General features: G+C 49.2%; 1 long non-coding RNA gene across 10 annotated transcripts in view; it reads left to right on the top strand.

The window, feature by feature from the left end:
* LOC139273712 (uncharacterized) overlaps window positions 1-18,250 on the top strand; it is a 75,806-nt gene that overhangs the window by 33,948 nt on the left and 23,608 nt on the right. For 6 of the 10 annotated variants that reach the window (XR_011595318.1, XR_011595316.1, XR_011595312.1 and 3 more), the window contains exons 5-6: window positions 1,989-2,177; window positions 13,248-13,599. This is a non-coding gene — a long non-coding RNA (uncharacterized lncRNA). Of the gene's footprint in view, window positions 1-1,988; window positions 2,178-13,247; window positions 13,658-16,404; window positions 16,498-18,250 lie in introns of those variants that run through there. The other 4 variants (XR_011595317.1, XR_011595313.1, XR_011595310.1 and 1 more) reach the window with 4 other exon arrangements.

The following is an 18,250-nucleotide window of genomic DNA, read 5'->3' as shown; positions in this document are numbered from 1 at the left end:
TACAACTGCAGTAAGGCCTCCCTGCTCCTATACTCAAATCCCCTAGCTATGAAGGCCAACATGCCATTTTCCTTCTTCACCACCTGCTGCACCTGCATGCCAACTTTCAATGACTGATGAACCATGACACCCAGGTCTCGTTGCACCTCCCCTTTTCCTAATCTGCCACCATTCAGGTAATACTCTGCCCTCGTGTTTCTGCCACCAAAGTGGATAACCTCACATTTATCCACATTATACTGCATCTGCCATGCATTTGCCCACTCAGCCAATCTGTCCAAATCACTCTGAAGCCTCTTAGCCTCCTCCTCACAGCTCACACCACCACCCAGTTTAGTGTCATCTGCAAACTTGGAGATATTACACTCAATTTCTTCATCCAAATCATTAATGTATAATGTAAAGAGCTGGGGTCCCAGCACTAAGCTCTGTGGCACTCCACTAGTCACTGCCTCCCATTCGAAAAAGGACCCGTTTATCCCGACTCTCTGCTTCCTGTCTGCCAAACAATTCTCTATCCACGCCAGTACATTACCCCCAATACCATGTGCTTTGATTTTGCACACCAATCTCTTATGTGGGACCTTGTCAAATGCCTTTTGAAAGTCCAAATGCACCACATCCACTGGTTGTCCCTTGTCCACTCTACTAGTTACATCCTCAAAAAATTCCAGAAGATGTGTCAAGCATGATTTTCCTTTCACAAATCCATGCTGACTTGGACCGATCCTGTCACTGCTCTCCAAATGCGCTGCTATTTCATCCTTAATAATTGACTCCAACATTTTCCCCACTACTGATGTCAGACTAACCAGTCTATAATTACCTGTTTTCTCTCTCCCTCCTTTTTTACCCTCATTTGCTACCCTCCAGTCCATAGGAACTGATCCAGAGTCGATAGACTGTTGGAAAATGATCACCAATGCATCCACTATTTCTAGGGCCACCTCCTTAAGTACTCTGGGATGCAGACAATCAGGCCCCGGGGATTTATCGGCCTTCAATCCCATTAATTTCCCCAACACAATTTCCCGCCTAATAAGGATATCCATCAGTTTCTCCTTCTCACTCAACCCTCGGTCCCCTAGTACATCCAGACCAGTGGTGACCAGTGACATGAATAAAACTGCAGCAGCTGAAGTGGTTATACTTGGAGCAGTCACAGTCACTTTAGATTGAGTTAGATTGAGAATGATTCTGCTCACAGAATCAGAGAATGGTTACAAAATGGAAGAAGCCTATTCGGCCCGTCGGGGCCATGCCGGCTCCCAGCTCGTGCCACTCCCCCACCCTTTCCCCCAAGCCCTTCAAATGTTTTTCTTTCAGATACTTATCCATTCCCTTTTGAAAGCTGTGATTGAATCTGCCTCCACTGCCCTTTGAGGCCATGCATTCCGGATCCTAACCATTCGCTGCATAAAAACGCTTTTGCTTGCGTCACCTTTCGATTCTTCTGCCAATCGCCTTAAATCTATCTCCTCTGGTTCTTGACCCTTCTACCAATGGGAACAGTTTCTCCCTATCCACTCTGTCCAGACTCCTCATGATTTGGAACACTTCTATCAAATCTCCTCAACTTTCTCTTCTCCAAGGTGAACAACTCCACCTTTTCCAGTCTATCCATGTAACTGAAGTCCCTCATCTCATGAATCATTCTTGTAAATCTTTTCCGCACCCTCTCTAAGGCCTTCGGATCCTAATGTGCGGTGCCCAGCATTGGACACAATACTCCAGTTGAGGCCGAACCAGTGTTTTATAAAGGTTCATCATAACTTCCGTGCTTTTGTACTCTATGCCTTTTTGGTGCCCAGGATCCCGTAAGCTTGTTTAACTGCTTTCTCAACCTGCCCTGCCACCTTCAACGATTTGTGCACATATACCCGCAGGTCTCAATGTTCATGCAGCCCCTTTCGGATTGTACCCTTTAGTTTATATTGCCTCTCCTTGTTCATTTAATCATACTTCTCCAATTTTATTTCTTAACTCAGATTCACTGCCTCATTTTATTTCTCCCTCTGAGCCCCTCAACTTCATCTGGAAGCGTAATGTTGGCGAGTGGTGATTGATTGCCCTGGGAACCAACAGGAAGAGAGCTCAGAGGCCGGTTGGCCCAGGGATCAGCGTGTTCTACAACCAATCGCGGTGTTTGAGGGTTGGATCCTGAGTCGGCCTGTCGGGTGAGTCAGTGTGAACCCCTGTTGAACAATTTATCTTTTAAAAGTTAAATCGAGATTTGTCTCGTCAACAAAAAAGTTTAACATTTGTCAGTATTTTGTTTCCCTGGAGTTCTTATGAGTTTCAGACACTTCAGTGCCAAGTGAACCAGGTGTTTAAAGATCATTCAATTTCCTCTTTCCATGTCATTGTTAGTTAAAGCCACAGAGATTGATTTCCTCTCATAATTCATCTGTAGTATTTAAAATAATATCCTTCCTGTTGGTAGTGAGTCACATTCTGTGCTGAGTGAGATGCCTGATGGCATCAGCCTTTAAAATACTCATCCTCTTGTTCAAATCCCACCAGGGCCTCACCCCTCCCAATCTCTGTAACCTCCGCCAACCCACCAACCCTCTGAATAGGCTGGGTTTATTTTCTTTGGAACAGAGGTGGTTCAGGCGAGACCTTAATGAGGTGTATAAAATTATGAGGGACCTAGATATAGTGGATAGGAAGGACCTATTTCCTTTCGCAGAGATGTCAACAACCAGAGAGCATAGATTTAAAGTAATTGGTAGGAGGTTTAGAGGCGATTTGAGGGGAAATTTCTTCATGCGGAGGGTGGTGAGGGTCTGGAACTCATTGCCTGAAAGGGCAGTAGAGATAGAAACCCTCACCACATTTAAAAAGTACTGAGATGTGCACTTGAAGTGCCGTAACATACAAAGCCATGGATCAAGAGCTGGAAAATGAGATTAGGCTGGATAGCTCTTTGTTGGCCGGCACGGACACGATGGGCTGAAATGACCTCCTTTCGTGCTGTAAATTTCTATGATTCTATAATAAGGAGAAACAATTTTCAGTGTCAAAAGGGTCGGTAACCAGAGGACACCGATTTAAGGTGATTGGCAAATGAACCAAATGCAACATGAGGGAAAAATATTAAGCAGTTAGTTGTTATGACCTGGAATACACTGCCTGAAAGGGTGGTGGAAGCAGATTCACTAGTTAGTTTCAAAAGAGATAAATATTTGAGTTAGAAATACTTGCAGGCTTATGAGGCAAGAGCAGGGGAGTGGGACAAATTCTACATACTTAAGAGGGGCAAGAGAGGAAAGAATGTTCCAGAGAAACTAGAACTGTCTGCTCAGAATTTCTATCATGGCAGGGCAACTCAGTCCCAAGGAATGCACATCCTGTGCCATGTGGGAAGTCCTGGACATTTCCCGTGACCTGGACAATCACCTGAAATACTGCGTGCAGTTGTGGTTTCCATATTTATGAAAGGATATACATTGGAGGCAGTTCAGAGAAGGTTCACAAGGTTGATTCTGGAGATGAGGGGGTGATTTAGGAGGAAAGGTTGAGTAGGTTGGGCCTCTACTCATTGGAATTCAGAAGGCTGAGAGGTGATCTTATCGAAACGTATAAGATTATGAGGGGGCTTGATTAGGTGGATGCAGAGAGGATGTTTCCACTGATAGGGGAGACTAGAACTAGGGGGCATGATCTTAGAATAAGGGGCCGCCCATTTAAAACTGAGATGAGGAGAAATTTCTTTTCTCAGAAGGTTGTGGATCTGTGGAATTCGCTGCCTCAGAGAGCTGTGTAAGCTGGGTCATTGAATAAATTTAAGACAGAGCTAGACAGTTTCTTAACCGATAAGGGGTTATGGGAGCGGGCAGGGAAGTGGACCTGAGTCCATGATCGGATCAGCCATGATCATATTAAATGGCGGAGCATGCTCGAGGGGCCGTATGGCCTACTCCTGCTCCTATTTCTTATGTTGTGGGACGTGTCGCCAGCTAAAGCAGCTTGAGCCTCCGGGTTTCGGAGCTTGAGCAGCGGCTGGCCTCACTGCAGTGCATCCGCGAGGCTGAGAACTTCGTGGATAGCACGTTTCAGGAGGTGTTCACTCCGCAGCTTAAGAGTGTGCAGGCATAGAGGGAATGGGTGACCATCAGGCAGACAAGGAGGACCAGGCAGGTAGGGCAGGAGTCCCCTGACTCTCGAACCGATTTTCAGTCTGGAAAGTACTGGTGAGCACGATGGTTGCTCTGGGAAGTGCAGCTGCACAGGAGGGAAGGAAGAAGAGTGGAAGAGCAATAGTGGTAGAGGATTCGATAGTTAGGGGAACCGACAGATGCTTCTACGGCCGCAGACGTGACTCCAGGGATGGTATGTTGCCTCTCTGATGCCAGGGTCAAGGTTGTCACTGAACGGCTGCAGGACATTCTGAGGGGGTGGAGGCTGAATAGTCAGAGGTCGTGGTCCATATCGGCAGCAATGACTTAGGTAGAAAGCGGGATGAGGTCATACAGACAGATTTTAGGGAGCTAGGAAAGAAATTAAAAAGCTGGACCTCAAAGGTCGTAATGTCCTGATTACACCTGGTGCCACATGCTAGTGAGTACAGAAATAGGAAGATAGAGCAGATGAATGCATGGCTGGAGAGATTGTACAGGAGGAAAGGCTTTAGATTCCTGAGGCTTTGGGACCATTTCTGGGGAAGGTGAGACCTGTACAAGCTGGGGGTTGCACCTCAACCGGACTGGGACCAATATCCTCACTGTGGGGTTTGCGACTGCTGTTGGGGAGGGTTTAAACTAGCTTAGCAGGGAGCTGGGAACCTGAGAGTAGATTCAAAAGGGAGAGAAGAAAAGCTGGATTAGGAGTCAGAAATTTGAAAGCGAGTTTGGATGGCAGAGGAAACGGCAGCTAGAAAATAGACAACAAGGCAGTTTGGCAGTGCTAAATGGTATATTCTTCAATGCAAGGAGTCTAGGGAATAAGGCAGATGAGCTGAGGGCACAGACAGACACATGGGAGTATGATATTATAGCTATTATTCATCATTATCATCGTCATCAGAAGCAAGAACTCCTCGATATGAGGACCGTCTATGATGATAGAGGCAGTCCCTCGAAATCAAGAAAGACTTGCTTCCACTCTCAAAGTGAGTTCTTTGGTGGCTGAACAGTCCAATACGAGAGCCACAGACCCTGTTACAGGTGGGACAGACATTCGTCGAGGGAAGGGGTAGTTGGGGCTGGTTTGCCGCGCACTCCTTCCGCTGCCTGCGCTTGATCTCTTCACGCTCTTTGCATTGAGACTCGAAGTGCTCAACGCCCTCCCGGATGCACTTTCTCCACCTCGGGCGGTCTTCGGCCAGGGTCTCCCAGATGTCAGTGGTGATGTCGCACTTTACCAGGGAGGCTTTGAGGGTGTCCTTGTAACGTTTCTGCTACCTACCTTTGGCTCGTTTGCCATGAGGGAGCTCCGCATAAAGCATTTGCTTAGAGAGTCTCGTATCTGGCATGCGAACTATGTGGCCTGCCCAGCAAAGCTGATCAAACGTGGTCAGTGCTCAATACAGGGGATGTTAGCCTGGATGAGGACACTGATGTTGGTGCGCCTGTCCTCCCTGGGGATTTGCAGGATCTTGCGGAGACATCGTTGGTGATATATCTCCAGCGACTTGAGGTGCCTTCTGTACATCGTCCATGCCTCTGATCCATACAGGAGGGCGAGTATTACTACAGCCCTGTAGACCATAAGCTTGGTGGTAGATTTGAGGGCCTGGTCTTCAAACACTCTTTTCCTCAGACGGCCAAAGGCTGCACTGGCACACTGAAGGCAATGTTGAATTTCCGCATCAATGTCTACCTTTGTTGATAAAAGGCTCCCGAGATATGGGAAATGGTCCATGTTGTCGAGGGCTGCGTGGTGAATCTTGATGATTGGAGGGCAGTGCTGTGCAGCGGTGACAGGCTGGTAGAGGAGCTTTGTCTTACAGATGTTAAGCGTAAGGCCCATGCTTTCATATGCCTCAGTGAATACATTGACTGTATCCTGGAGGTCAGCTTCAGAATGTGCGCAGACGCAGGCGTCATCCGCGTACTGCATCTCAACGACAACGTGATCCTTACCGACAAATCCATTACAGACCCAATTCACATCTGGATCGGGGTCAAGCAAGGCTGTGTCATCGCTCGATCCCTCCTCAATCTTCCTTGCTGCCATGCTCCAACTCACAGTCAACAAGCTCCCCGCTGGAATGGAACTAAACTACAGAACTAGTGGGAAGCTGTTTATAGCTATTAGTGAGACATGGCTGAAAGAAGGGCAGGAATGGCAGCTCAGCATTCCTGGTTACAGGGTTTTAAGACCAGATAGAGAGGAGGGGTGGGGGAAAGGGAGGGTGTGTTGCAGTATTGATTAAAGAAACAATGGCAGCTCTGAGGAGGGATGATAAGTTAGAGGGGTCATCAAAGGAGGCCATGTGGGATCAACTGAAGAACAAAAAAGGGGCAATCACACTGCTAGGGATGTACTATAGACCCCCAGTCAGAGGGAGATAGAAGAGCAAATATGTAGGCACATTTCTGACAGATGCATAAACAATAAGGCAGTAATAGTAGGGGATTTCAATTACTCTAATATTAACTGGGATAGATTTAGTGTGAAATGTGTAGAGGGAGAAGAATTCTTAAAATGCATTCAGGTGAACTTTTCTACCCAATACGTACCAAGCCCAACAAGAGATGGGCAGTGCAAGGGTCAAGGATGTCTCGGAGCGGCTGCAGGGCATTTTGGAGGGGAAGGGTGAACATTCAGTTGTCGTGGTGCATATAGGTACCAATGATAAAGGTAAAAAACGGGATGAGGTCCTACAAGCTGAACTTAGAGAGCTAGGAGTTAAAATAAAAAGTAGCACCTCAAAGGTAGTAATCTCAGGATTGTTACCAGTGCCACGTGCTAGTCAGAGTAGAAATAGCAGGATAGTTAAGATGAATATGTGGCTTGAGGAATGGTGCAAGAGGGAGGTATTCAAATTCCTGGGACATTGGAATCAGTTCTGGGGGACCAGCACAAACCAGATGGTCTGCACCTGGGCAGGACCGGAACCAATGTACTAGGGAGAGTGTTTGCTAGTGCTGTTGGGGAGAGTTTAAACTAATATGGCAGGGGGATGGGAACCTATGCAGGGAGACAGAGGGAAGTAAAATGGGAGCAGAAGCAAAAGGTAGAAAGGAGATAAGGAAAGGTGGAGGGCAGAGAAATCAAAGGCAAAAATCAAAAAGGGCCACATTACAACATAATTCTGAAAAGACAAAGTGTGTTTAAAAAAAACAAGTCTGAAGGCTCCATGTCTCAATGCGAGGAGCATTCGTAATCAGGTGGATGAATTAACTGTGCACATAGCTGTAACGGATATGATGTAATTGGGATTATGTAGACATGGCTCCAGGGTGACCAAGGCTGGGAACTCAACATCCAGGGGTATTCAATATTCAGGAAGGATAGACAGAAAGGAAAAGGAGATGGGGGTAGCATTGCTGGTTGAAGAGGAGATTAACGCAATAGTAAGGAAGGACATTAGTTTGGATGATGTGGAATCTGTATGGGTAGAGCTGCGGAATACAAAAGGGCAGAAAACGCTAGTGGGAGTTGTGTACAGACCATCAAACAGTAGTAGTGAGGTTGGGGACAGCATCAAACAAGAAATTAGGGATGCGTGTAATAAAAGTACAGCAATTACCATGGGTGATTTTAATCTACATATAGATTGGGCTAACAAAACTGGTAACAATACAGTGGAGGAGGATTTCCTGGAGTGTATAAGGGATGGTTTTCTCGACCAATGTGTCGAGGAACCAACTAGAGAGCAGGCCATCCTAGACTGGGTGTTGTGTAATGAGAGAGGATTAATTGGCAATCTTGTTGTGCGAGGCCCCTTGGGGAAGAGTGACCATAATATGGAGAATTCTTCATTAAGATGGAGAGTGACACAGTTAATTCAGAGACTAGGATCCTGAACTTAAAGAAAGGTAACTTCGATGGCATGAGACATGAATTGGCTAGGATAGACTGGCGAATGATACTTAAAGGGTTGACGGTGGATAGACAATGGCAGACATTTAAAGATCACATGGATGAACTTCAACAATTGTGCATCCCTGTCTGGCGTAAAAATAAAACGGGGAAGGCGGCTCAACCGTGGCTAACAAGAGAAATTAGGAATAGTGTTAAATCCAAGGAAGAGGCATATAAATTGGCCTGAAAAAACAGCAAACCTGAGGACCAGGAGAAATTTAGAATTCAGCAGAGGAGGACAAAGGGTTTAATTAGGAAGGGGAAAATAGATTATGAGAGGAAGCTTGCAGGGAACACAAAAACTGACTGCAAAAGCTTCTATAGATATGTAAAGAGAAAATGATTAGTGAAGACAAATGTAGGTCGCTTGCAGTCAGAATCAGGTGAATTTATAATGGGGAACAAAGAAATGGCAGACCAATTGAACAAATACTTTGGTTCTGTCTTCACTAAGGAAGACACAAATAACCAATAACCTTCCTGAAATACTAGGGGACGGAGGGTCTAGCGAGAAGGAGGAACTGAAGGAAATCATTATTAGTCAGGAAATTGTGTTGGGGAAATTGATGGGATTGAAGGCCGATAAATCCCCAGGGCCTGATAGTCTGTATCCCAGAGTACTTAAGGAAGTGGCGCTAGAAATAGTGGGTGTATTGGTGCTCATTTTCCAACATTCTTTGGACTCTGGATCAGTTCCTCTGGATTGGAGGGTAGCTAATGTAACCCCACGTTTTAAAAAAAAGGAGTGAGAGAGAAAACAGGGAATTATAGACCGGTTCGCCTGACATCAGTAGTGGGGAAAATGTTGGAATCAATTATTAAAGACGGAATAGCAGCGCATTTGGAAAGCAGTGACAGGATCGGTCCAAGTCAGCATGGATTTATGAAAGGGAAATCATGCTTGACAAATCTTATAGAATTTTTTGAGGATGTAACTAGCAGAGTGGACAAGGGAGAACCAGTGGATGTGGTGTATTTGGATTTTCAACAGGCTTTTGACAAGGTCCCATACAAGAGATTAGTGTGCAAAATTAAAGCACATGGTATTGGGGGTAATGTATTGACGTGGCTAGAGAACTGGTTGGCAGACAGGAAGCAAAGAGTAGGAATAAACGGGTCCTTTTCAGAATGGCAGGCAGTGACTAGTGGGGTACCGCAAGGTTCAGTGCTGAGACCCCAGCTATTTACAATATATATTAATGATTTGGATGAAGGAATTGAATGTAATATCTCCAAGTTTGCAGATGATACTAAGCTGGGTGGCAGTGTGAGCTGTGAGGAGGACGCTAAAAGGCTGCAGGGTGACTGAAATTATAACAATAGGCCCTGACTTGCACACACTATTAGATGAGACCCAATCTTGGTTTGAGTGCACTAGATACTGGCTGTGTGACCATCACACTCGATCCAGCATTGTGTTCAGTATGACACTAGAGTCTGCCTCTATTATTATTGGATCCAGCACTGTCGATGTTACTCACAGTGGGCTATGCATTTGCTGTTATTACTCGGGATCCTGTCTCCACTCTGATTATATGGGATCCTGTCTCTGGAATTGTTACACTAGACCTGGCCTCTGCTATGATTGGAAAATAACCTGCCCCTGTTATTCCCATTCTAGTGCACATCTCTATTATTATAATTCTGAACCATGTCACTACTGTATTCAATCGAGTATGTTTCTGGTATTCTGGTAAAATAGTGTCACACTAACAGAAGCCGGGTCTATCATCTTTCAGTTATTGCAAAAAAACTGTTTCAATTATTAAAGATTTGTTTCTAGTGTAAAACTAGACCCTGTCTCAGTTATTACTGTACTATACCCTGTCTCTGTTTATATTACACTAGACCCTGTCTCTGTTTATATTACACTAGACCCTGTCTCTGTTTATATTAGACTAGACCCTGTCTCTGTTTATATTAGACTAGACCCTGTCTCTGTTTATATTACACTATACCCGGTCTCTGTTTATATTACACCAGACCCTGTCTCTGTTTATATTACACTAGGCCCTGTCTCTGTTTATATTACACTAGGCCCGGTCTCTGTTTATATTACACTAGGCCCGGTCTCTGTTTATATTACACCAGACCCTGTCTTAGTTATTACTGTGCTGGATGATGCCTACAAGCTTGCAAGTGGTTGGGGAGGTAACAGTCAGAAAAATGGTTATGGAAAGAGAGTTGCAAGTGGTTCATTCCTTTCCAAACTAACCTCATGTCAGTTTCAGTTTTACCAGCACTGGCACCAATCATCACACACTGGAGCTAAAGATCAGGAGCTTCTATATGATGGTGAGGTGATTACTGGACAATAAAGTGCAGAGACTGGTGGGTAGCTGCTCATTATCCTCGGTGTGATTTAATCCCCTTTTCAACGGAATACTGGGGACACATTAATTTTTACCTGGGGAAGCTCAGGGCCAGACACAGAACATACTGCATCTCACAACGGCCTCACACACTGCCCCCTCCCTGGGGCAACTCAGGGTCAGACACTGAACACTCTGCACCCCACAGGGACATCACACACTGTCCCTTCCTGGGGCAGCTGAGGGTCAGACACTGAACATACTGCACCCCACAGGGACATCACACACTGCCCCCTCCCTGGGGCAGCTCAGGGTCAGACACTGAACACACTGCACCCCACAGGGACATCACACACTGCATCCTCCCTGGGGCAGCTCAGGGTCAGACACTGAACATTCTGACCCCACAGGGAACTTCACACACTGGCTCCTTCCTGTGAACTCGCCGGTAAATACAGGATAGATATTAAGACCAGATAATTCTAGTTTCTACGTAAAACCATTTCCTCGCTAGTTGCCCCAAAGCTGTAAATCCCCACCCAATACACTCTTCCCTCCTCCCAGTACTGAAATCCAAACCCATCGCACCTTCTCCATCATTTTCTCCCCCGCTCCCAGTTTTACCGTTCCCTCTGCTCAGGTTGGGTTTGGTTCTGCACCCGCTGTGCCCAGAGTGAGAAGAAAATCAATGGACTGCTGATTTTCTCTGCTCGCCACTAGGCCAATAGGGTGAGCCCCAGGCTGGCCCACGAGGGTGAGCTGCGGGCTGGCACAATAGGGTAAGTCCCGGGCTGGCACAATAGGATGAGCCCCGGGCTGGCTCAATAGGGGGAGCCTGGGCCCAGGGTCACCAGACAACAATCAGCACAACAAGGCTCCCTCTCAGGGGTCACTGACCTGGGCACAAACAGGTGACCAATCAAACTCACAGCCACCCTGAAACCCCGCCCACCCTTTGTTCCTGCCCAAAGGAGTACGCATGTGCGGCGAGACCCGCCCTGACCAAGATGGCGGTCGGTGATTCCCCCTTCCCCCGAGCGCTCACCGACCGGGCCTGGAATCAGAGGGCAAACACAGAGCCTGGTGCCGAGCCCGGGAGTGTGTGAAGCGGATAATGCGGAGTGTTTTTTTTTTTAATTCGTAGCCAATCGTTCCAATTCTTTGTCAAATCACAAACGCCAGAGGTCACCTTGGGCCCATTCAAGGATCACTCTGCGCCAATGCTCTTAGCCAAAAGGCCTAGAGCCACTGCACCGTTCCTGGAAGTACTGCAATACCAGGTTCGTGCCATGGAGGTGGATGGGTCAGGTCCCCCACACACCTCCGTGGAGGTGGATGGGTCAACCCTCCCCACCCACCTCCTGAATGCGGAGTGTTGTCTCTCGGGCAGGCGGGGCTTTCGTCCGCAGTTGAAGCCAGCAGCACTCCCCCAGGTTTATTAACCCACTCCCTCTCTCCGCCCATCTCTCAACCGGGTGATTGATGGCAGCTCCGGACCGATAGGAAGAGCGGGGGCGGGGCTGGAGGTTCTGGCAGGCGGTTGGTCCTCCAACCAATCAGAGTGGGCGAGGGGCAGGGCTGGGCCCCACCCAGTGGGACCGCAGTGGTTCCCCCGGGATTGCAGCAGCTTCTCACCCCCGGGACGCGGGCCCTCAATGAACTGCTAACCAGTCCCTCTGTTTCAGACCTGCGGGATTATGGTCACATCCGGCTGGAGGAAAGTTGCAGAACAAACCGCCTCAAACTGAAACGAATGGAGCGGATGCGGATTCGGCCCCGCCCAGCACCACGTGGGCCCGGCCTGACTGACGGGAGATCAGACAGAAGAACATAAGAAATAGGAGCGGGAGTAGGCCATTTGGCACTCGAGCCTGCTCTGCCATTCAACAAGATCATGGACTCAGCTCCACTTCCCTGCCCGCTCCCCATAACCCTTTACTCCCTTATCGCTCAAAAATCTGTCCATCTCCGCCTTAACTATCTTCAATCACCCAGCCTTCACAGCTCTCTGGGGCAGAGAATTCCACAGGTTTACAACCCTCTGAGAGAAGAAATTCCTACTCATCTCCGTTTTAAATGAGCGACCCCTTATTCTGAGACTATGTCCCCTAGTTTTAGTTTCCCCTATGAGTGGAAATATCCTCTCTGCATCCATCTTGTCCAGCCCCCTCGTTATCTTATATGTTTCAATAAGATCAGCTCTCATTCTTCTGAACTTCAGTGTGTATAGGCCTAACCTACTCAAGCTATCCTCATAAGTCAACCCCCTCCTCTCCGGAATCAATCTAGTGAACCTTCTCTTCACAGCCTCCAATGCAAGTATATCCTTCCTTAAATACGGAGATTTGCCCAATAGGAAGAGCCTGGGCGGAGGTCGGCAGAGCGAGCTGGCGGTGGGCCCTCCAACCAAGTCAAGAAGCTCCAGGAGGGATAGTTTACCTTTGTCACAGTCACAGAAACTTTGGGCTGGGGAAGGAAGGGAAGTGGCAGAGGCAGCTGATCGGCCCATCGTGCTGGTGCCGGCTCTTTGAAAGAAGTCCATAAGTTCTTCATATTGTTGTCAGTGGTGAGGGTGGAAGGGAGAGGGGTTTACGAAGAAGGTTAGCATTGGAGAATAGCAGCTGGGGTTTATCTTTGCATTCCAGAATGACTGGAACAGAGTTGGCAGAATTAACCACAACACAGACAGAGACAGGGTTCCTTCAAATGTCCGGCTCACCTGCTCGGTGCCGCGCATTCTCAGGCTTCCCACAATCCGCCCTCTCCTGCGCCTGCACACCGGGCTCGAACATTCGCCAGTTATGACGAAGGGTCATTGACCTGAAAGGTTAACTTTGTTTCTCTCTCCATAGATGCTGCCTGGTCTGCTGAGATTTCCAGCATTTTCTGTTTTTATTTCAGATTCCAACATCCGTAGTATTTTGAATTTGTATTAGTGTCCTGGGAAAGGTCGGCCGTTTAGATGCCGAATCACCGACGGAAAGTGAGTTTTCGGAACCGATTTAACTCGAGGTGGGGGCAGAGAGAGAAAATAAAGTAAAATCCAAACCGGGGAGTTGGCTGGCAGCTCCCCGGACACCGAAGGGATCAGCCACACCGATCACCTGGTGTTGCGAGGGACGGAGTGAACTGGGGCATGTGATCCTGGGGCCGGCCTGACTCACGGGAGCACTGACCAATACGAAGAGCCCGGCGGAGATGAGTGAAGTGAGCTGGTGGCGGGTCCTCCAACCAATGGCGCTGCAGCAAGGAGGTGAGGCCTGGTGTCCAGCTCAGGTGCGTGTGGGCCGATTGTGACATGCTGACCCCAGGTGAGAGCAGCTGAGTGAGCACAGAGCTGGAGCTGGAATCTGGGAGAGGGGCCACAGTGAGCACAGAGCTAGGGCTGGAATCTGGGAGAGGGGCCACAGTGAGCACAGAGCTGGAGCTGGAATCTGGGAGAGGGGCCACAGTGAGCCCAGAGCTAGGGCTGGAATCTGGGAGAGGGGCCACAGTGAGCCCAGAGCTAGGGCTGGAATCTGGGAGAGGGGCCACAGTGAGCCCAGAGCTAGGGCTGCAATCTGGGAGAGAGGCCACAGTGAGCCCAGAGCTAGGGCTGGAATCTGGGAGAGGGGCCACAGTGAGCCCAGAGCTAGGGCTGGAATCTGGGAGAGGGGCCACAGTGAGCACAGAGCTGGAGCTGGAATCTGGGAGAGGGGCCACAGTGAGCACAGAGCTAGGGCTGGAATCTGGGAGAGGGGCCACAGTGAGCAGCCTTTCAAAGGGCCAGATGGACAGCAGCTTCGCAACACAAGCTTATTTAAATACACGTACTGCTCACCACCTTCTGAAGGCAAGTAGGGATGAGCAATAAATGCTGGCCGTACAAACAACGCCCGCATCTCAGGAACAATTAACAAAAAGCTATTCCATGTCTCAGCAGTGGGAGAAGCAGGCGGTGGAAGTCTCGGACCCCCCGAATGGTTGGATGACCCGCCGCCACCTCAGTCCTCCAAGCCCCGCCCGCTCTCTCCCTATTGGTCAGAGCTCACGTCAGTCACCGCTGTGGTGTGGATCATGTGGCCCAGCCATGGTCCCTGCAGAAGACCCCATGCTGCACCCGCTCAATCCGCACCGCTCGGTGCCGGGGTGCACTCGGACTCTGCGCTCGGTGCCGTGGGGACACTCAGTGCCAGGGTCACTCGGACTCGGTGCCGTGGGGGCACTCAGTGCCGGGGTCACTCGGACTCGGTGCCGGGGGGCACTGAGTGCTGGGGTCACTTGGACTCGGTGCCGGGGGGGCGCTCAGTGCCAGGGTCACTTGGACTCAGTGCCGGGGGGCACTCGGACTTGATGCCGGGGGGGCACTCGGTGCCGGGGGGCGCTCAGTGCCAGGGTCACTCAGACTCGGTGCCAGGGGCCGCTCAGTGCCAGGGTCACTCGGACTCGGTGCCGGGGGACACTCAATGCCGGGGTCACTCGGACTCAGTGCCGGAGGGCACTCAGTGCCGGGGTCACTGGGACTCGGTGCCAAGGGGGGCGCTCAGTGCCAGGGTCACTCGGATTCGGTGCCGGGGGGCACTCAGTACCGGGGTCACTCGGACTCGGTGTCGGGGGCATTCAGTGCCGGGGTCACTGGGACTCGGTGCCGGGGGGCATTCAGTGCCAGGGTCACTGGGACTCGGTGCCGGGGGGCATTCAGTGCCGGGGTCACTGGGACTCGGTGCCGGGGGTGCACTCAGTGCCGGGTCATTGGGACTTGGTGCCTGGGGGACGCTCAGTGCCGGTGGGGCACTCGGTGGCGGGGGTCACTCGGACTCAGTGCCGGGGTCACCCGGACTCGGTGCCGGGGTCACCCGGACTTGGTGCCGGGGTCACTCGGACTCGGTGCCGGGGTCACCCGGACTCGGTGCCGGGGTCACTCGGACTCGGTGCCGGGGTCACTCGGACTCGGTGCCGGGGTCACTCGGACTCGGTGCTGGGGTTACTTGGACGCTGCACCCAGTGCCACTTAAACCATTGTCGGTTGGAACAGACTCAAGAAGATCGTGCATGAATCCAGTGTACTTCTGTTCTCCAGATTGAGCAAATTATCACCCACTCTGTCTTAGGCAGCGCACTTAATAAACCCTGGAAAGAAAATTTGTGTTCTCGTGAGCTTTTTTAAAATTTGTTCACGGGATGCGGGTGTTGCTGGCATTGGCGGCATTTATTGCCCATCCCTAGAGCCCCCTGGATGTCAAGGGACATGCAGGATAGGATAAAGAAAAAAAAGGGAGGTTTATTGATAGATACCGGGGGTTCAATACTGCAGACACTCTAGAGGAGTATAGAAAGTGCAGGGGTGCAATTAAAAAGGAAATTGGGAAAGCAAAGAGAAAACATGAAAACATTTTGGCAAGTAAAATCAAGGAAAACCCAAAGATGTTTTTCAAATACATTATGAGCAAGAGGATAACTAAAAAAAGAGTAGGGCCTCTGAGAGAACATAAAGGTAATCGGTGTGTGGAGGCGGAATGCATGAGGATGGTTCTTAATGAATACTTTGCATCTGTTTTCAATCAGGGAGGAGTGTGAAATATTAGATGAAATAAACATAGTGAGAGAGGAAGTATGAAGGAGTTTAGCAGCTTTGAAAGTGGATAAATTCCCAGGCCTGGATGAATTGAATATATTTAAGGTAGAGATATGGCAGATTTTTGAACGACAAGCGAGTGAAGAGTAATGGGGAGCGGGCAGGGAAGTGGAGCTGAGCCCAAGATTAAAGCAGTCGTGATCCTATTGAATGGTGGAGCAGGCTCGAGGGACCAAATGGCCGACTCCTGCTCCTATTTCTTATGTTCTTATGAACTGTATAAAACACTACTTTGGCCATAGCTAGAGTACTGCGTGCAATTGTGGTCACCACATTACAGGAAATATGTGATTGCACTAGACAGGGGACAGAGAAGAGTTATGAGGATGTTGCCTGGACTAGAGAATTTTAACAATGAGGAAAGATTGGATAGGCTGGGTTTTTTACTTTGGAACAGAGGCGGCTGAGGAGAGACCTTATTGAGATGTATAAAATTGGCTACAGGGCTGCAGTAATACCTGCCCTCCTATATGGCTCAGAGACGTGGGCCATATACAGTAGACACCTCAAGTTGCTGGAGAAATACCACCAACGATGCCTCCGCAAGATCCTACAAATCCCCTCGGAGAACAGATGCAACAATGTCAGTGTTCTCGATCAGGTCAACATCCCCAGCATCGAAGCACTGGCCACACTTGATTAGCTCTGCTGGGCAGACCACTTTGTCCGCATGCCAGACACGAGATTCCCAAAACAAGCGCTCTGCTCAGAACTCCTTCATGGCAAACGAGCCAAAGGTGGACAGAGAAAACATTACAAAGACACCCTCAAAGCCTCCCTGATAAAGTGCAACATCCTCACCGATACCTGGGAGACCCTGGCCAAAGACTGCCCTAAGTGGAGGAAGTGCATCCGGGAGGGTGCTGAGTGCCTCGAGTCTCATCGCCGAGTGCATGCAGAAAACAAGGGCAGGCAGTGGAAAGAATGTGTGGCAAACCTGTCCCACCCTCCCTTATCCTCAATGACTGTATGTCCCACCTATGGCAGGGGCTGTGGCTCTCGTGTTGGACTGTTCAGCCACCTAAGGACTCATTCTAAGAGTGGAAGCAAGTCTTCCTCGATTCCAAGGGATTGCCTATGATGATGAATAAAGGGTGCTGGGGAAGGGGTTACTGAGTGACAGTGTGAGGGAGCTGGATTAACATCAGTACAGATACAGTCAGTAAGGGCCCCAGATCACCGTGATCTCAGGTAAGCACCTCCCCCCCCCCCACCCCCTCCCTCCCTCAGGCAGCTTAAATGCAGCGGTGGTGCCTAGATACTCCAGGGAGCAGCGCGAGCAGGTTGGTGACTGAGACAAAGTGCAACAAGAAAACAGGGAAGTGATTGGTTGATGAGTTATCTCTCTCTTGCTTTTCTTGCTTAATTATTTAATCAACTGTTTACTAAATAGCTGTAGTATGTATTTTACTAAGGGTTAAAATTCTGTGGCATTGGGACTAAAAATAAAATATAATTAATTAATTAAATACATTAAGATGGCAGTATGGGTGATGTGTCAGTGCTGCAACATGTGGGAGCTTGTGGACCCCATTGAGATCCACGGTGGCCACGTCTGCGGTAAGTGTTGGCTGCTCGAGGAACTTCGGCTCCGCATTCATGAGCTGGAGTCCGAGCTACAGACACTGCGACACATCATGGATGGGGGATGATACCTGACACTGTGTTCCAGGGGATAGTCACACCCCTTAGGTTAACAAACTCAGATTTGGCCAGCGATCAAGGACAGGAGGGTGTGACTACGAGTGAGGAAGGTATGGGGATCCAGATAGTGATGGAGGAGCCTCGGCCCTTGCTCTTGTCCAACAGGTTCGAGGCTCTTACTCCCTGTGTGGGCAAGACTAGGGACTGCAGGGAAGATGAGCAAACTGACCACAGCGCCGTGGTACAGGAGCACATTCAAGCGGGGGAATAAAAAGAAACATTGTAGTAGTAGGGGACAGTATCATTAGGGGGTAGATATTGTTCTCTGCAGCCAAGAGCATGCGTCCCGAAGGCTGTGTTGCCTGCCCGGTGCCAGAGTTAAGGACATCTCCTCAGGACTGGAGAGGAATTTGAGTGGGAGGGGGTAGATCCAGTTGTCGTGGTCCACGTGGGTACCAATGACATAGATAGGACAGACAAGAAGGTTCTGCTAAGAGATTATGAGCAGCTAGGGGCCAAATTAAAAAGATGAACCACAAAGGTAATAATCTCTGGATTACTACCCGAGCCACGAGCAAATTTAAATAAGTCAAATAAGATCAGAGAGTTAGAAACATAGAAACATAGAAAATAGATGCAGGAGTAG

The sequence above is a fragment of the Pristiophorus japonicus genome, chromosome 9, assembly GCF_044704955.1.
Source record: "Pristiophorus japonicus isolate sPriJap1 chromosome 9, sPriJap1.hap1, whole genome shotgun sequence".
Taxonomy (NCBI): Eukaryota; Metazoa; Chordata; class Chondrichthyes; family Pristiophoridae; genus Pristiophorus; species Pristiophorus japonicus.
This window is presented reverse-complemented; position numbering and strand designations above follow the sequence as displayed.